The sequence below is a fragment of the Eufriesea mexicana genome, unplaced genomic scaffold (genome assembly GCF_001483705.2).
Source record: "Eufriesea mexicana isolate 0111107269 unplaced genomic scaffold, ASM148370v2 scaffold500, whole genome shotgun sequence".
Classification (NCBI taxonomy): domain Eukaryota; kingdom Metazoa; phylum Arthropoda; class Insecta; order Hymenoptera; family Apidae; genus Eufriesea; species Eufriesea mexicana.
Window position 1 is genome coordinate 329,373 of NW_016908649.1, and position 18,474 is coordinate 347,846.

The 18,474-nt window shown below is 33.1% G+C and overlaps 1 protein-coding gene across 3 annotated transcripts in view; it reads right to left on the reverse strand.

Annotated features, from left to right (window-relative positions):
• mub (poly(rC)-binding protein mub) overlaps positions 1–17,690 on the reverse strand; it is a 99,243-nt gene extending 81,553 nt beyond the window's left edge. The window contains exon 1 of one of the 3 annotated variants that reach the window (XM_017897472.1): positions 17,384–17,680. The gene's annotated coding sequence lies outside the window, so the exon portion shown is untranslated. Of the gene's footprint in view, positions 1–17,383 lie in introns of all 3 variants that reach the window. The other 2 variants (XM_017897470.1, XM_017897471.1) reach the window with 2 other exon arrangements.
• Positions 17,691–18,474: the final 784 nt, after the last annotated feature.

The window sequence follows — 18,474 nt, forward strand, 5'->3', positions numbered from 1 at the left end:
CAGCATAGGCGGACTCTGTATCAGGTTTATACTGGTGTTTCTATTGCAGAAACGTATATTATTATTGTTTTTATTATTATTAAATGATTTACATTATATAATTATTAGTACTACTATTAAAAGATGTTATTATTATTATCATTACTAAATTATAATGCTCACATCATATTGCAGAATTTGTTATATTACAATATGATATTTATAATAATTATATGATACACTATTACAATTTACTATACACTCAACATATAAGTGGATAATATCGGATTAGAGTGTTTAAAGTACTGCAAGAACTTTATGACATACCATTGCAATTTACTATAAACTTATCGCATAATTGGGTAATAATGGATCTATATACAGGGTGTATTTATAGTACTGTAGGAACGTTGGAAGAAATATACACATATAAAAATGATATAATCAAACATCAAATATCTTTGTAAGAAAATAAATGCAGAATGTAAAATGAAGATCATGTAACCAAAATTTATTTTACAATATCAGAGGAAATGAATTTGGGAAATAGCATATTCATTCTGTCACGTAAATCTTAATTAGTGATTTTTCACTGAGAAATGAAAATATTCATTTGCATTTCACGATATGAAAAAGAATAATAATTAAAGACAGTGAGTGGGCATTCCTTTCGAAGAATTCTGATGAAAATTCAACGTATACTGAAGATATTTCTTAACGTTTTGTACTGCGAATTATTTTTCAATTTTCTTGCCAATAACTCCCTACTATTCCAAGTATTTCATTTAAAATTTACTTCATAGAACAGTCCCTTGTACTTATTTTATTTCAAAATTATTTTAATTGTAGATATCTATTATTATTTTAGAACCATTTATTTTACAATTATTTTAGAATTTTGTTAACTAATTATATTAAACACAGTTCTCAAACATTGTTGCAACTTATATTAGCAAATTACGAATTTAATTTTTAAATTTTAATATTAAAATTTAAATATTAAATTACGAATTTAAATATTAATATTACGAAATTAAATATTTCGAATTTAAGTAACCCAAGTAATTACCTATTTTCTGTTTTCCTGTTCAGTAAATAAAGAATCGAAAAACGTCGAGTATAACTCGACATTGGAATTCCTGTGATAAAAACCGATCTCGAATCACACTGGACAAAGGATTGCAAAGGGTTAGTCCTTTGTCTACTGAGCATACTTAAATTTTAACCATGCACAGTAACAATTTAACGAAATAATATAATATAATATATAAAAGAAATAAATGTTATTTTAATACATTTATGTATTAAAAAATTAATTTGTATTAAAATTACGTTGGAAAAAGCGTTTCGATTATTATTTAAATGCACAATAATTCCTCAGAAATGCATACGTGACGAAAAGTTTCACCGTTCCTAGTGTACATCGCAAATGGATTCCTATCCTATGGTATGCCTGGTGTGTGTCAAAGTCTGGAATAGTCAAAGGGTTAATTTCGAAGTTGGTCGTGTAGAATTTTAAAAGAGAGTTTAGCAAACGTGACCAGCAATCGATCAAGCGTATTCAGCTTTCAGAATATTGTTTGAGACCAGGTATTCACCTCGTCACCTTCTGATTTCATCCATCGACGAAGCAGTAACTATCAACTGGCTTTTACGTTCATCTTGCTGAATATCTATACCGATAGAAAACGCATAATAGGAGGGTATTTATGTAACCACAAAAGGCGGAGAATCGGATGCAAAGATTCCACTTATTCAAATAGTACTTAGCAGTAGTGTCACTGTGTGCCTGGCTCTTCCACTATCCTATTATCTCTGTTTATCTGAATGCAAACATTAGTCGAACAGCTATTCGATAATAAACTAGCAGTGTGATAAACCACGAGTATGAAGACGAATATTTAAAAGAATTATAATGTTACAAATGCTACAAATATATTATATTTTATAATTATAAATATTAGCAACATTTTCTATCAATTGTATAATAATTATAGTCATTAATTTTGGTGGCAGAAACCTTTATTTGTCTCAAATATATCCTGAGAAAAATTTAGTTGGTACTCTTGGATATATATAAAAATAAATAATTAAAATTCTGATCTCTAATATTAAAAATGAAAAAAATTATAATGAAAAAATTATTAATAATTTAATGAATTCTATGTGTTAGTTAGGAGTGACATGCACACTTCTGCATATATTGCTAGAAGTTTATTTTATTTATCACCATGCTACAGTATTTTATTATTAATAATTTTTGTAATTATTATTAAATTGTAAGAGGTTAATTATTTATTCAATATAACTATATATATGTATTTTCTTTATTTAATCATTTGCATTGATAAAAAAATCAATGTTGATTGTAGAATAGATATGTTGTATCATGATGTAAACATAAGTATAATCTCGTTGAGCAACTTCCCTAGTTAGTACCAGAAGATAGGACTTCTACTGATCATGATTTTATATACAAGATAGTATGTACAATTTTAAGATAACAAACTAGTTTCGCCTGTCTTTGGTTTTGCAGTAGTTACATACGGGCCTGGAATATTCGAGATATTTTCCTGCCTGCAATATCAAAGATAAAGATCGAGTCGATTTTATCTCTTAAAAGAACATTCTAGACGGCGCAATACACCTTAATCGACTCGTGAATCTTTTCTAAAAGTTACTAGAATTTTTAAAAATAATTTAATAGATTATAATAATTACTGTATTTACAGTCATATGAATAAAAATATTAAAGTAGATACCGTAAGATTTCAAGATTTTATATCTTACTTTTGAGACACCCTGTATGACAAAAATGATTTTTTAAAAATATTACCAATATTACCAATTATCGGTTATTTAAGTTATTGAAATATTATCAGTTAATTCAACTATTTAATTAAACCCAAATTTAGGAGTTAAGGAAAAGAAAACCCAAAAGAAATTAAAAAACATTGTAAAATTCTCTACGTACAATTTCAGCCATTGCCCAGTTCAGTAAATTAAAATACAAACTCGTTGTCGGGAGAACAACGGATCCAACGCGAGAATTTCTGAGTATCATGGGGAACTGGGTTGCAAAACTAACATAATTTCACCGATTCGTCAGTGTCGAGCTAACGACGAAGTCGAGAGGCGAAGAACAAATATATCTTACACCCAAACGACCGGCCCGACATCAAAGCCTCTCAGAAATAAACGAAATACAATTACCGGACAAACGTAACGCGATTTCGACGGCCCTGACAAAACCTACAGGACCTCGAGGCATCGTAACTCTTCCTAACGATACTTCCAACTCGTTTCCATCGTTTTCCTTGCCGCGTTGATTCTATTTACGTGGAAATCGTTGTAAATACCGAGCGATCAGCAATCGCGACGATACGAGTCAAACAAACACTGCCGTCGTCGCCTGCGCAGGCGCACAGCGTTCCGGGAAGCGTGTAACAGACGAGATGCGCGCGCATCGCGAAGCAGAGTAGACCAAACAGTCTGGAGAAAGGAGTCGAACTGTGCTTAACCTTCCTTGTATACACGCGTGGACAATGAGCATATTCAATCGAATACTGAAATGAAAATGTATTAAAGCGGGCATACAAATGAATATGTCCATGCTCTTGAACTCATGTCTGTGATAATTGCTACTATAGATGCCTATACTCGCCTGCTGAATTATATAAGAGATACTAACCTATCACAAAATCAACCTATGTCAACAAGCAGGAGAATAAACATAATTTCCCAGCTAATTACTCAACCGTAGTTTCCTTTTCAGCCATGTACTATGAAAACATTTGCTTTTCACCAAACAACAGAAAAATCAGAAAATCGATAAAAGTCAATTTATCGTTTCTTTATATAATTATTAATTATTATGGACAGCTTGAGAACATTCGAGTTGCTCGTTCGATTTTAAACAATAATAATAGGAAATTACAAAACACTCGAATTATTCAAGTTAATTTAGACAGACTCTCTTTCAAGCTTACTCGAGTAATTAAATTATTTGAATATATAATTTCTTAGTTTCTTATTGTAAAGTATATAATCTTTTTATTTTTATTTTTATTTTTATTTTCAATTTCAGGATTTTTAATGCTTAAAAATATTTAACGCTGCAGTAACCCTAATACGGATCCGTGTATTTAGCAGGTAATTCGCGTCACGATTTTCCTTGGGCACCAAGACAATTCCATGTTGGATTGACGTTATTTTCAAGGCTCGTACGCGGAGCTGTGTGTATCATTGGCTGTCTGTTCTTTGTTGCTTCTAACGAACCGCTTCCTCATTACGGGCACGTGTATAGAAGCCACTTAAATATAACTTTCTGTGACAAAGAAACCCTGCGGTAACGGGACGGAAAAATGTGTTCAATAATCGTGTGCCGTTTTTGCACATGTGTGGGACGTCTTGAGAACCATAGCTATAGAACGCTAGTTTCTAAGCTAGACAACCAGCATTTCTATTATTAAGGTATAACTCATGCGCGAATTGGCAAATGCCATTATCTCACTGGCAAGTATAATTATTTGGCAATTTTTTACTTTAAGAGAACATGAAATACCTATTATATTTTTCATATGAAAATTAAATTTTTGAAATCATTTTAGAAAAGTTATCACTGTAAATTGAAGTTGGAAATTGGAAAACTGAAGAGAGACATATTTTTTTACAAAAATTTTTAACAAAGTGCACAAATATGAATGAAAAGATACTTATTTCATCAAAAATTATATATCAGTATGTATTTAGAGTTAAAAGGATTAAAAATTGGGACCTGTTACTGGCTCAAAGTCTAAAATTAATTTTATATCAATGAAATTCTGTTGCATATTTTTATTCATTATGTGACCTATTATATTTATCATATAAAAACTAAATTTTTAAAATCATTTTGGAAAAGTTAACAGTGTGAATTAAAGTTGGAAATTGAAAAACTGAAGAGACATATTTATTTAGTTAGATTTTTAACAAAATGCACTAACATGAATAAAAAGATACTTATTTCATCAAAAATTATATATCAGAATGTATTTAGAGTTAAAAGGATTCAAAATTGGGACCTGTTACTGCTTCAAAGTGTAAAATTAATTTTATACCAATGAAATTCTGTTGCATATTTTTATTCATTATGAATAAGTAATATTATACCTATTAATAGTGATTTATTTGATAATTAATTATAGTACTCTGTTATTTATACTATTAAAAACGAAAACTAAGCAACCTTGTTATGTTTGGTGTATACAATGATTTTAAATTTCATAGGTCATACTGCTGTATGTTATTATTTTGTGTCCTTCAGATCACGAAATTTCCCTAGTCACTGTTTGTGTGCGATCAAATGGTTCGTGTACGGTGTAGATGCTAATTAGCATGTGAGCTATGTATCGCTTTGTAATTATGATACGTGAAAGACTTAAAAATATAAAGATCGAAAAAGGGGAAAAATATTTTTCAAAAATTATCTCGGTATCTTTGTATTTCAAGCACGAACACGTACCTTGAAAATATTCTGACCTTTATCGTCTTTAATAAGAGTTTAACAGCAATGTATATCGTGTAATGTAATTTATATTTAGTGTACTGCTTATCTTTAATGGTGTCCCAAACAGCCATAAATATATGCTATTATTTAAAATACGTAAATTTCGCCAAAGGATGTAATCTGAAAAACTGGATCATATATATTCAAAATATTAGCATAACAAATAAGAACCCACGGTAAGAAAATCTATTTTAAGAGCTTCCTAACTAGAGCCAAATGAAATTATAAATAGCAATACACGAAACACTATTTCAAATTATGGGCATTAAAATAAACAAAAGAGGTGGAGGAAAAAAGAGAAGCGAGAAATATTTCTCAAAATATCTAATTTTCAAAAATGAAATATATAATAATTTTTTTTTAACATAATCATAAATTATTATATTATAATTCGTCTACAAATAGTAACTACTTAACCTCCTCTATAATAGATCCTCGATAAAGGAATTCTTTCTCACGAATTGATTAATTAATCTTATCCCGATAAATTTGAACACCATAAAGAAATTTTACAACTTCGCTTAATTAATTAAAATAAATTCTTTCTCGGATCCTGCATCTCCGTTAACCACAGGCTATCTAAAAAAAAAAAGGTTTAGCAGCCGCAGGGAAAAAATATCAGAATAATTCACGAACGCAGTGCTGCACTTGAAAGGAAAAAATAAAAAAATCTCGTAACGACACGATAAATTTTACGACGCTACTCCACTGCTTCCCCCTGTTAGATGAAGCGAGAAGCATAATTTGTGCCCGTCACGCGAGCTCTACCCCCACTCCCGCGGAAATCCGCGCCGATTTCTAACCTGCACAAAGCTTCTAAAACTTCTTACACTGCCCACGACGAATTAGAAGGTTACGAGGCTCGCTCGCGAGAGCTCTAACAATAAAATGCTAATAAAGTATTGCAGGTAAAGGGATTCACGGTTACGAAATGTTAGTCATTCCGTGGAAATGAAGTGTAATGCTTCCAGGCTAGGGCTTCGCGCGTTCAGTTTTCAGGTCAGGCGATAAATACTTAAAAGTGCGACCGAAATGTCGCTGGGGCGAGTATGAAAGCGACACAACGCAACGAGCGCCACCCGTCCGTGTTCGATCTAATTTGCCTCGGCCCTGCCTTTTACCGTTCCAGTCCCTTTCGAGATTCCGCGATCCCCTATTGGGAACGGTACGGTAAAGGTCAATTTCCCTTTAAGACGAGCTTTTCCAGCACAAAGACCGCCTACATATTTCTTTATACGTAAAACCCTTTGCATCCACCAGATGCCACCGGATAAGAGTTATGTAAGAGAGCGTATAAAGGCAGGTATTTACAAGATCTCGCTAGTGGAAGGATTAGCGGAAGATCGCGGATAGATGGCGGTAGCGCGCTGCCTAGTGTCTCATATAGGGCGTTGCATGGGGTATAACACTATCCATAGTAACTAACACGTGTAAATTTATAAATATATAGAATAAAATTAATAAATAAATAGTATGAAATTAATAAATAAATAGAATAAAATGAGTAAATAAATAGAATAAAATTAATAACGACGAACACGAAAACGAATTAATGATACTATCGATGATACTATAACCTCTTTATTCGTGATTATACGTTCGCAAAGATGATTAATCGTATAATTTATTACTAATTATTTTACCGGTTTATTATCGATAGATTATCGACATCGAAGTCAAGCATAGACGAATTTGGCAAATTTTCAAAATCGATACTCTCGAGAACAGAATCTCCTTTAGTAAAATTTTATTTATTTCCTTATCCCTGCACTATCTTCGGAATTTTCGTACATAAAATAGGACAATTTTGGAATATATAATTCAAATATTTCTGCTAAATTGGAAATTTATATTTTATTTCTTCGACAAAATTTTATTTTCATTTCCTGTTTCATTAATTTAATTATTTTATTGCTATACATAACACGCTATTTATACACATGTTATTAAACATCTAATATGAAAGATCAAGGATAGAATAAATATCTAGCAGCCAGTCACACTTGAGAGAAAGCAAAGCATTTTACTTTACATACTTCTTTAAATAAATTTAACTTAGATACTATTTAACTTACAAATGTAAAAATATAAATTTAGTAACTTAAAAATATAAATTTCACTTTCAATGCTAAAAAAACGTTTAATTATTTAAAAATTGTTAATTTCTCTTACTCGGTGATTGTGAAATACTTAAAATACGTATGAATAATAAATTCAACAACTTCCCATATCGCAGTAACGTCATCACTCAGCAGATTTATCACTAAAACGCCTCCTCTCGGTCTAATATTACACGCTAACGATAAAGACGAAACATTCTACGCCACTGGGAACCCATTGCAAGCTGTAACTGATTAGATTCGACCATTTATGTACACAGGAACTATTTATCTCCATTCTTCAGTCGAAAAAGGAAATTAGAAATGAAGAAAGAATGGTAGGTATAAGCCGAAGGGGTGAAAATTCAATGACTATACCTGGCATCTGAATCAGGAACTCGTGCAGGTAATGCAATAATTTCTGTGTCTATTGTCACGGCGTAGTAAGGGGGAAAATGTCAGTCGAGCCATTCGAGAAACTAATTTGAATATTTCTTAAGAAGGATCCGTTGAACTGAAATAAATTCAACCAGCCGACTCAAATAACTATAAATAAAAGTTGCACGTTACTTAATGTCAACGTCAGTAATGGCGTACAATCCTAATCGAGGCTCAACTATGAGAACACTGCACTATTGCAAGCATTCCTATAAGAATGATTTTAAAATCATTGAAAATTATTTAAAATCATTTATTAATCAATTATTGTCAAATTAATATTATTAAAATATTAAATAATAATATTAAATTAATAATATAAAATAATGTTAAAATAAATAATATTAAAATCATTTATTAATCAATTATTATCAAATTAATATTATTAAATATATTATTACAAATTTGTAAAATTTTTTGAAATTAAATATTATATAAAATCTCATAGCAAATTTGAAAAATTGTGTGGATAATTCATACTATTAAAAGTAAGTAGCAAACAAATTTATAGGTGTCCTAATTATTCAAAGAGTATAATTCCTTTTGGTAAAATTCACTTCTATTGAGACAGAAAAGTGATTATATATATTACCTTATTTGCAGCATACCACTTTAATTAATTACTGTGCTCAGACACGTGTTACAGGTCAGTGATACCTGTGTTAATATGAAATTAATTTAGATTAAATTTAAATTTTGAATTGTCCACACTAATGACAGATTAATATAACGAAAGCTAGCCGAAATTTGGTGAAAAATTAAAATTTAAGAATTTTTGTTTAGAAATTAGTTGGTATAGTATTAATAATTATTTAAATTAATAAGTTTTGAGTCCTAGTATGGAATCCATTAATATCCAAAGGTAATCTTTGGTGCAAAGAGATCATTTTGGAAACACCTGATTAAAGTTGTTAAACTTTAAAAGTTAAAATTAATTTTTAGGCGATTTTCATAACGAAGATTGAACAAGAGGGAGTGAATTTTTTAAATAAAATGTTGGTGGTGACTAGAAACGCTTGAACAAATTTAGAATCGATTACAAATTAGATCAACAGCAACCGTGACACAGAGAAAGGAACTCTAGTTATTCCGAAGGACAACCCAGCTTCGATACAGAGCGAACACACAGCGAAATGAAGTTTATGCTGGTCCCGATACCATATGAGATACCATCAAACGAAACGTCGAACAATTAGCCCCATTATCGAACGAGCATAACTGCAATTGATTACTACCATTTTAACACTAGTACTGCCAAACCGGTTAAAGTGACCGGTTTCAGGCTACATTGCTTTTATAGTTATTGCAGATATACAGTCATTTCTGAAAAGATTAACGTTAATTTTTAATGTATCGCCATTTTTGGAAAGAATATGAATTTTTATTGAGATATAATTCTAAATATATAGCCATTTTTGGTAAGACTAATATGCATTTTTATTGAGATATAATAAAAAAATATATAGTTATTTTTGGAAAAGCTAATATGAATTTTTATTGAGATAAATAATTATAGATATGTAGCTATTTTTAGAAATACTACTATGAATTTTTATTGAGATATAATTGTAAATATTCAGCCAGTTTTGGAAAGACTACTATGAATTTTTATTGAGACAATTCTAAATATAAAGCTATTTTTAGAAATACTACTATGAATTTTTATTGAGATATAATTGTAAATATTCAGCCAGTTTTGGAAAGACTACTATGAATTTTTATTGAGACATAATTCTAAATATATAGCCATTTTTGGTAAGACTAATATGCATTTTTATTGAGATATAATCAAAAATACATAGTTATTTTTGGAAAGGCTAATATGAGTTTTTATTGAGATATAAGTGTAAATGTTTAGCCTATTTTGGAAAGACTAATATGAATTTTTATGAAAGACTAATATGAATTTTTATTGAGACATTATTATAGATGCATAATTATATATGCAATTTTATTGAGATATAATTGTAAATATTCAGCCATTTTTGAAAAGACTACTATGAACTTTTATTGAGACATAATTCTAAATAGTATAGCTATTTTTGGAAAGACTATATGAATTTTTATTGAGACAAACAATTATAGATATGTAGCTATTTTTGGAAATACTAATATAAATTTTTATTCAGATATAATTGGAAATATTCAGCCATTTTGGAAATACTACTATGAATTTTTATTGAGATATAATTCTAAATATTATAGCTACTTTTGGGAAGACTACTATGAATTTTTATTGTAATATAATTCTAAATATACAGCTACTTTTAGAAAAATTAATATTAATTTTTATTAAGATTAAGATACAATTACCTATATATTTCCTAGTCACTTTTGGAAAGATTGATATTAATTTTTATTGAGATACAATTGAAAAATTTCAGGTTCATCAATGATGATATTTGAGTGAACAATAATCCTGAAAAATAAACTAGGTAAAAAGAACCTTTGACAATTGGTCCAATAAATTGGTATTCTGTATTATTTTATACCACCCTGTTCAGGTCAGTTCATACCTAAGTTTAGACCTTCGATTTCTATCAGGTAATTTATATAACAAAGGAATGTAAAAGGTCTAGAAAAGTACTAGTAAACAGATTTTCCCTGAGGAAAGTTGTACGTCCATTTTAGTCCCAAGGAGAAAGAAAAGAATTCAGATTCCTTGATCCATTTATGTAAAAGGATAAAGAAGTTCAAAATTCTTCATAGTAACCTTTTACTACCGTCTTCGAGTAATGACTAATCCTGCATTTACAATGATGGAAATACCTGGATGTTTTCCTGCATACTAGATAAAGATTTCCTTCCTGACAAATTGCTGGAGAGATTATCTGATCCTCGTATTTAATTCTATTGTTTACGTCGATAAATCCGACTGATCAAATTGTTTGAAACAAGTTTTACAGAATTTATTTTTAAAAATATCCAACTTTTTCAACAGAATTTTCGATAAAAGAAGAAACAGATTTTCTAAACAAATAAAAAATAATTAAAAAGTATTTAATCTCTGTATTTAATTTCTTAATATCTTAAATTAAATACTGAAAGTTTTTCTAACAAAATTTCGATAATTTTTTAATTACAATCTTTATTTAAAAAAGAAGACATTTTTTTTAGAAAGAAAGAATAAATAATTGTCAATGAAAAATGATTATGAATGACTATGAACATTGATCTCTTTCATATACATAATTGATTTCTTATATTACTAAATAAACCATTGCAATTTTTCATTCCCAAAAATTTCGAAATTTAAAATTTTTATCGAGTATTTAAAAAAGAAGAAGAATTTTAAAAACACGGATCTTTTCAATATTTGATGTCTCAATATTGCAAATTGCAGACTGGTATGCCAGCGATTTAAATTACCATCCAAATTGTTCTGCTTCCTGATATTTATATTTGTCATGAAATTATAAATTGCGATACATTGGAACCAGTTCCAACGTACATGTTAAACAAATGATTAAATTATCCCGAATACAATGAAGTGATTTAGCTTCACGAGGAAAATGTATTAATAAAACTGGAAATATTTAGATCCTTCTCAGATGTTACTATATACCTCCATCGATGATTTGTAATAAAGATCCACTTACAATCGATCATTCACGAGATACTATACGTGTATACTGGAAATAAAATTTCTGAGGCTGAATTTTCCCCATTATTCATTTTCCAATTATTCAGTTACGTCAGTCATGAATCCATTATCGAAAAACCAGCGATAACTATAAAAATTATGTCCCTACGTAACGATATCTTTTTTAAAATTATTTCCTATTTTTCCTACCTATTTCCCTTTATTTATTACCGTACTATTTTATTTTATTATTGCACTGTTGTACTGCTAACAAATAATTTATTTGTAATAATAATTATTTTTCTATTTCTTATATTAATAATTAATAATTAATTAATTATTCTAGTTCCATCCTTCAATAGCAAAGGTTTAAAAGCTCATGTGGATTCACCCAAAATCCTGTTTCTATTTTCACAATGGCAATTTCAGAAATCTGGCACAATTGTTATCCTCATTTAGTCGTATTTTACCAATGCACCTATTCATGATTTATCACTGTTTGCACCGTTAATATCTAACCAGCATATTGCTCCAATTGTTGCTTGAACAATACTGTTATACCAACTGATGAACTATTATTCAATTAAAAGCTCGTCCATAAATTATCATCCCAGTAAAATTTCCATCATTTCTGGTGTTACACAACACAACGCGAAAAGGAAAATAATCGTATCAAGTTAGGAGCAAATTCACGACCAATTATTCAACCCTACCAACCCTAATTTCCATCGATTAATAAAAATTATTCCAACTAAAATCACATAATAATCGAAATTTAAAATTAATTCGAGCTCACTTTTAAACTTAATAAAAATCCTGATTAAACATCGACGTTATTCTTCACTGATTAATAAAAATTATTCAAATTAAAATAAAAAATTCGAGTTTAGTTCGTAAACTACTTCGAATTCAGCTGCTTCATAACGCCGTAAAAACCCCACATCCATTACAACGCTGCGAACAATCGTTCCTCCGATCGTCGCCCGAAACCATTTCCCGCTTTGTCCTTAAACGCGACAAACGAAACGATCCCTCGTTCCCTTTCTAATGGACCACCCAATACACATGGAAACCGGTCGAGCGGCGTACACAAGCGTTGCTTCGTTCTCTAGAAACGGAAAGGGGTTCCCGCGTTCAATGCTGCGCCCCTGGCTCAACGCCCCCCACTCCTGCGCGTCGCGAGCCGCGCGCGCGCCGCTAAAAGTGCGTCAGACAGGTTTCTTGCTCTGTCCGCAGCGAACGCGCTTTTAGCCTGGCACGTCTGACTGCGTGTCGTGTATACACGTAGCGAAAACACTTTGCCACGACAAAGAGACACTGGTCGTCGCACGCGATCATATCAGAGCCGAGAGTCACGGTTATCTTCGCCAGACCTCTTTCAACGTTGGCTCGATATATCGATCGGGAAACAGAACGCTAGCATCCCGCATTTTTTCTTCTTTTCTTCTTCTAACGGCTACCGGGCATTTTCGCGCAATAACGCCGCGTACATGCTACGCGATATTAGTTGCGCGCGCGATCCCAGCGCGTAATATTGACCCATGCTCCACTTTTGCACCGGTTACACGGACCACATCGACGGCCGATCTTTTCAATGAGATCGGTTTTCGATTTTAACGCGTGTTTTGCACGGTGTGCCGGGAAACGGTGGTTAATGAAACGGTTGGTGCTCGAGGTGCGTTTGGGAATACGTCGAACGGCCACGATTTGTGCCGACCCTGGGCGCGGGAGATTTGAACCGTCGAACTGAGTTCTTGAACGAAATATGAAATTCTTTAAGTACTTTTACAATTTTTCTTGACCGTATAATTGCTCTTACGTGGTTAATACAGGTGTGAAAATTTTGTGCTATTTTGGTTAACGGATGTTGATTTATTTACTGATATTTTAGAATTAGTTTTATTATTGAACATTCGAGAGATATTTAAACAAATGATTGAATTCATCTACTCTAAATGTCACGTAAAATCGTGTTATTCGACGAATTTAATTAAATATACGTTAAGTAGAGAATAATTAAAGGATATTTCAATTAAAAGCGATAAAGCGTGTTAAAACAAATGTTACAAAATGTGCGTTGATTTAATTAATTCGAGACAAATATTATAATAAATTGCTATTATTATTACTAAATAAACCGTCGTATTAATTTCGTTATGAAATATGTTTATTATCTGTCGATATATCCAGTGTTGTTTGAAATTTTAAGGTTATTCGTGTTTCTCGATAAAATTCGTAATCTCGGTGTTTCCTGAAAGCACGTAATTCAGAGAATATTGCAAGATAGCATATTTCAAAAATTCATTCCAATATTTTGAAGAAAAATATTCAATGCTTTTATGTAACACACATCTAAATATGAAAGGGAACACACGTATCTCGCGACCGTGATTATCCTATCAAATATTTATATATTCTATGGATTACCAACTTTTGTTTAAGACTTTGAAATTTATTTTACATTTAATACGGATTTTATTAAAATACTCGTTGCTTCGAAATATGAATAAAAAAAACAGCTGTAATTTCACACTACACGATTCTACGTGACATTTACTGCACGTTCATTCCTCGGTTGCAACATATCTCTGTGATCAATGAAACTTTGAGCAACAACTGAACAAACACGGATAATGTAATACCGATGCGTCAAGCCATACGACTTTTTTCAATTCACTGAATTTCCCGTGTCGTTGACAGATGGCACTGATGCCAACGAGTTGATAAAAACACGCAACGCGAATCAAAGAGGAATATTTTTGCTCGTTAGATCCACCATTTGCATAAGCAAGCTTGTAATAGATCGTGATGGCAGATAGCACGATCTCTGTCGATCATCGGTAACACTGGATCCAATATGTGATCGCGAATAGTCATATAGCGAAGTGTAGCACGTTAATTGAAAATAACATTGCAAATAGGGCTGCTTTTAATTAACGTTCGCACGGCTAATATAAATTCCCGAATAAAATAATTCAAAAAATACTTTCACCGAAATTCGATAGTTTAATTAATTCCTCGTTATACTGACTTAATTTCGAAAAAGATTATAAGTACAGAAATGAATTAAAAAAAATAATAATAAATGAAATATCGAAGCTAGAGAAAATAAAAAATTGTTTTTCGGAAAATTCGTGCACCGAAATATTTTCGATTAACTCTACTACAATATTTGACACCTGAGTTAAAAACAAATTTTTAGAAAAGCTGTCTCTGGTGAATGATGCATTTTTTTCATAACAGAATACAATACAAAATAAAAAAAAGAAATATATAAAAATCGATATAACTCTATAATCTCATCGGAATTGATTTTAAGATACAAAAAAAAAAATACGATTTTTGAACAAAGAAAAAAAAAAGAATGTATGACGAGAGTAAATAAATACGCGATTTGAATAATCCATGACGCGCCAACGGACCAAGCACTCGTGTCATAAATACCATGTCTCGTACTTCACTGACCTGCCAACCGTTTCAATACGAAAGCATGATTAATGAAAATACATCCGCGGTGCAACTTTCTTCCGGCGGTCGTGTTCACCGAAATTCTACAGACGACGGTGTCCGTCGGCTAAACACGAGATACGCCGCTAATTACCGCCACGACGACGACGCATCGCGAGATATCTGAATTACAAATTGAAAAGCTCTGTTAACGCGAACGTACTATATTTAGCCTTCACTGTCTTTCTAATCGGCCACGCGTCTATACACTGGGCGACTGTGACCGTTTCGCTCTGCTGCTGTCCGCAATGCAATTGGACTGTGGAATTTAGTGCAATCTGCGTTCCGTTATACGCGCGCGCGTTCTGCGTGTGTGCAACTTAACAAACGCGAATGCTCCAATCGTTTGAAACCGGCGAGCGCGCGATCCTTGCACGCTACTCTTCCCGCTTTACCCGTAAAAGCGTCGTTTTTCCAATGTAACGCGCGCAGGTCGTTGCACCAGACATTGCGTAACGTTCACGGACGATCCACCGCGACTAATTTCAAGCAATCACACTATCCGTCCATAATCCATACGGATCCGGTGCGCGGAATCGTCACGATTTGTCAATCTACGCGTTTCTCCCCTACTACGCGAGTCATGTGTCTGTCCGCGGCGATTGTAACGGTTATGAAATATAATATGCATCGGGTTGGTATTCCAGTCCCTCTTTGTTCCCTTCTTTCCGACTGTTTTATCGTAAATATTTATCGGGACGATATTCCTGGGTACGAATTCGCGTTCAACGGTTCGAACGCGTTGAGGTTATGAAAAGGAACGCCTCCCCACCCCGCCGCCAACTTATCACCGATTCGTGCAAAATTCCCTCTTTCACCGACAGTTCATTCGCACTACAAACGAACCGGGAGTCTTTATATAACACGCGAACCGGCTTTTCCATAAATGCAACGCCCAACGAGTTTTACGACGCGATAGTTATTCCGCTTAACCAGTGATTTGTATACTATGAATTTAGAAGATAAACCGTAACGCAGAAAAAGAGTGGCCCGTTACGATTCCATTTTGTATTACGTATATACGTTGGACGTGTTATCCCTTTCACGAGCTGTGTTCCCGTCCCGACGCGTAGGAATTAAACGTGGCTAATTAGAACGTCATTTAACACTGTCCGCCGATAAACGAGTACATAATTATTACGGTATATAATTATGACGAGAAATTCGATCTGGGATTAAAGGAAAACGTGATCGAGCGGTGATATAGAAATACACGTAGCTATTTTATAGTGAAGGAATACGTTTAAAGGTGTCTGCGAATATTAGTGGCATCCTTCACTTTCAGAATCAAAAGCATGGAGCGAAAAGCAGCATTGTTTCGAAGAGACAGTAGCACGCGTTGGTAGTATATATGTGGCGCGCATCGGGTGCGTGGAAAAAGGTACGTAGATACAAGTCGACGACCAGAAGCGGTACAGTCACGAGAGAAACCAATCGCGAGCCTAGGACTGTCTGTCTCTCTTACACACTCACACACACAGCCATTCATTCTCTACGTATCTCGCTCTGTATCTCTCCTTCTCTCCCTCTTTCGTTAATATCCGGAGTAGGGGGAAAAGAACCGATCGTTCGATTTGCCAGTACCAGCTTCCTATCTTCCTCGCTGTTCGCCTTTATATTTCATGTCCGTTCAAATTACGTAGCCGACGCGTATTACCGTGGTCGAAATACGAGGAAAGATACAACGCGAGATACACGCGCGACCAACGAAAACACTGCTTCACTGCCACTGTTCTGCGACCGCTCGACGATAAGATAGCAGAGAGCGCACCATTATTTTCGTATCTACGTAGCACACGTTGTCCGCGCGCACAGCGAAGGGCAAGGGAGAGCCGTGTGGTCGGGCTCCGTTTGCTTACGAACCGCCGACCGACCTTTTCGAACACGAATCGACATTGACGCGGCGTCACACCACGCTGTAAATTGTCTCCCTCCCGGCGGCACCGTGGCGTTTTTACTTCCGTGCACACCTTGCGAACGATATCTCGCGACACACACGATCTACCAGACGAAAAACGACGATCGTGATTATTCACGAAACACTCGCCGCCACGACGACTAGCACGTAATTCTCAGGATAATTTCGAAGAAACGAAGCGACGGTAATAACACCGGCACGGCGTGTGCGCTATGGTGGCGCACCGTAGTCGCTCCTCGTTGCGAGGCGTCCCGAAGGGACGAGGATCGCATTTTAATGGGGCGCGGCCGTATGAGAAAATTCTTAATTACCTAAATGCACTCCTTAATCATGAGGATAGGTCTGCTTCGCCTCACCGTGACGCACACAACACTCGATGCTCGGAAACGGGGGAAAGGAAGAAAAACACTACACTCTACGCGACACTGGAAAACTGCACCACCTCGGCGGAACGCGAACGAGTCTGCCTCGTTCTCTCTCACGTCCGGTCTCGCTCTATTCCGTCGATGCGCGGCGCTGTGCGCGCCGCTGCTGCGTGTTCGCTCTGCAACATTAGCGACGCCTCGCGCCATCCACGCTCACTATGCGTAATAACGGCACCTCATTGGCTGACCAATAGCGGCCCGGCTTTACCGTTAACCTTTAGACTCCGCGGCAAATTCGAACGCTCGTTCTTACAATATGTTTATATACCAAGTCCAATTGCATCAAATTAAGACGGATTACGGCAAGAATGCACGGTATTAAATCATTCTATTTAAATTAATCGTTGACATACTCATTCGCGTAGAAATAATGAAACCGACCTATATTTTCAATTAATCGTATTTCTTCCATTAAACAAGTTTTATACAGACATAAATAATATTTTACTTTGCGATACTATTATTATAAAATAATTTAGAAAATGAAATAGCGTAATATAAATATCCCTTTTTCTTCTTATGACATAGCATTTAATAAAATGAAATACTATATGTAATTTATTAAGTATACTTTACAAATTATACCGTTAATAAATAATAATATTTATCAGATTTTATTATAATTATTGTATAAAATAATACATTAAACAAAAATTCGACAAACAATATACGTTTTGGCATAATATAAATGTCTCTTTTTCTTTTTATGGCATAGCATTTAATAAAATGAAATACTATATGTAATTTATTAAGTGTACCAGCATAATTTATAAAATAAAATAAAACACTATTTTACTTTACAAATTGTACCATTAATAAATAACATTTTTTACCAGATTTCATTACAATTATTATATACAAAGTACATTAAATAATTATTTGACAAGCAATATACATTTTAGTCTAATAAAATATTTCTTTTTCTTCTTATGACATAGCATTTAATGAAATTGAATACTATATGTAATTTATTAAGT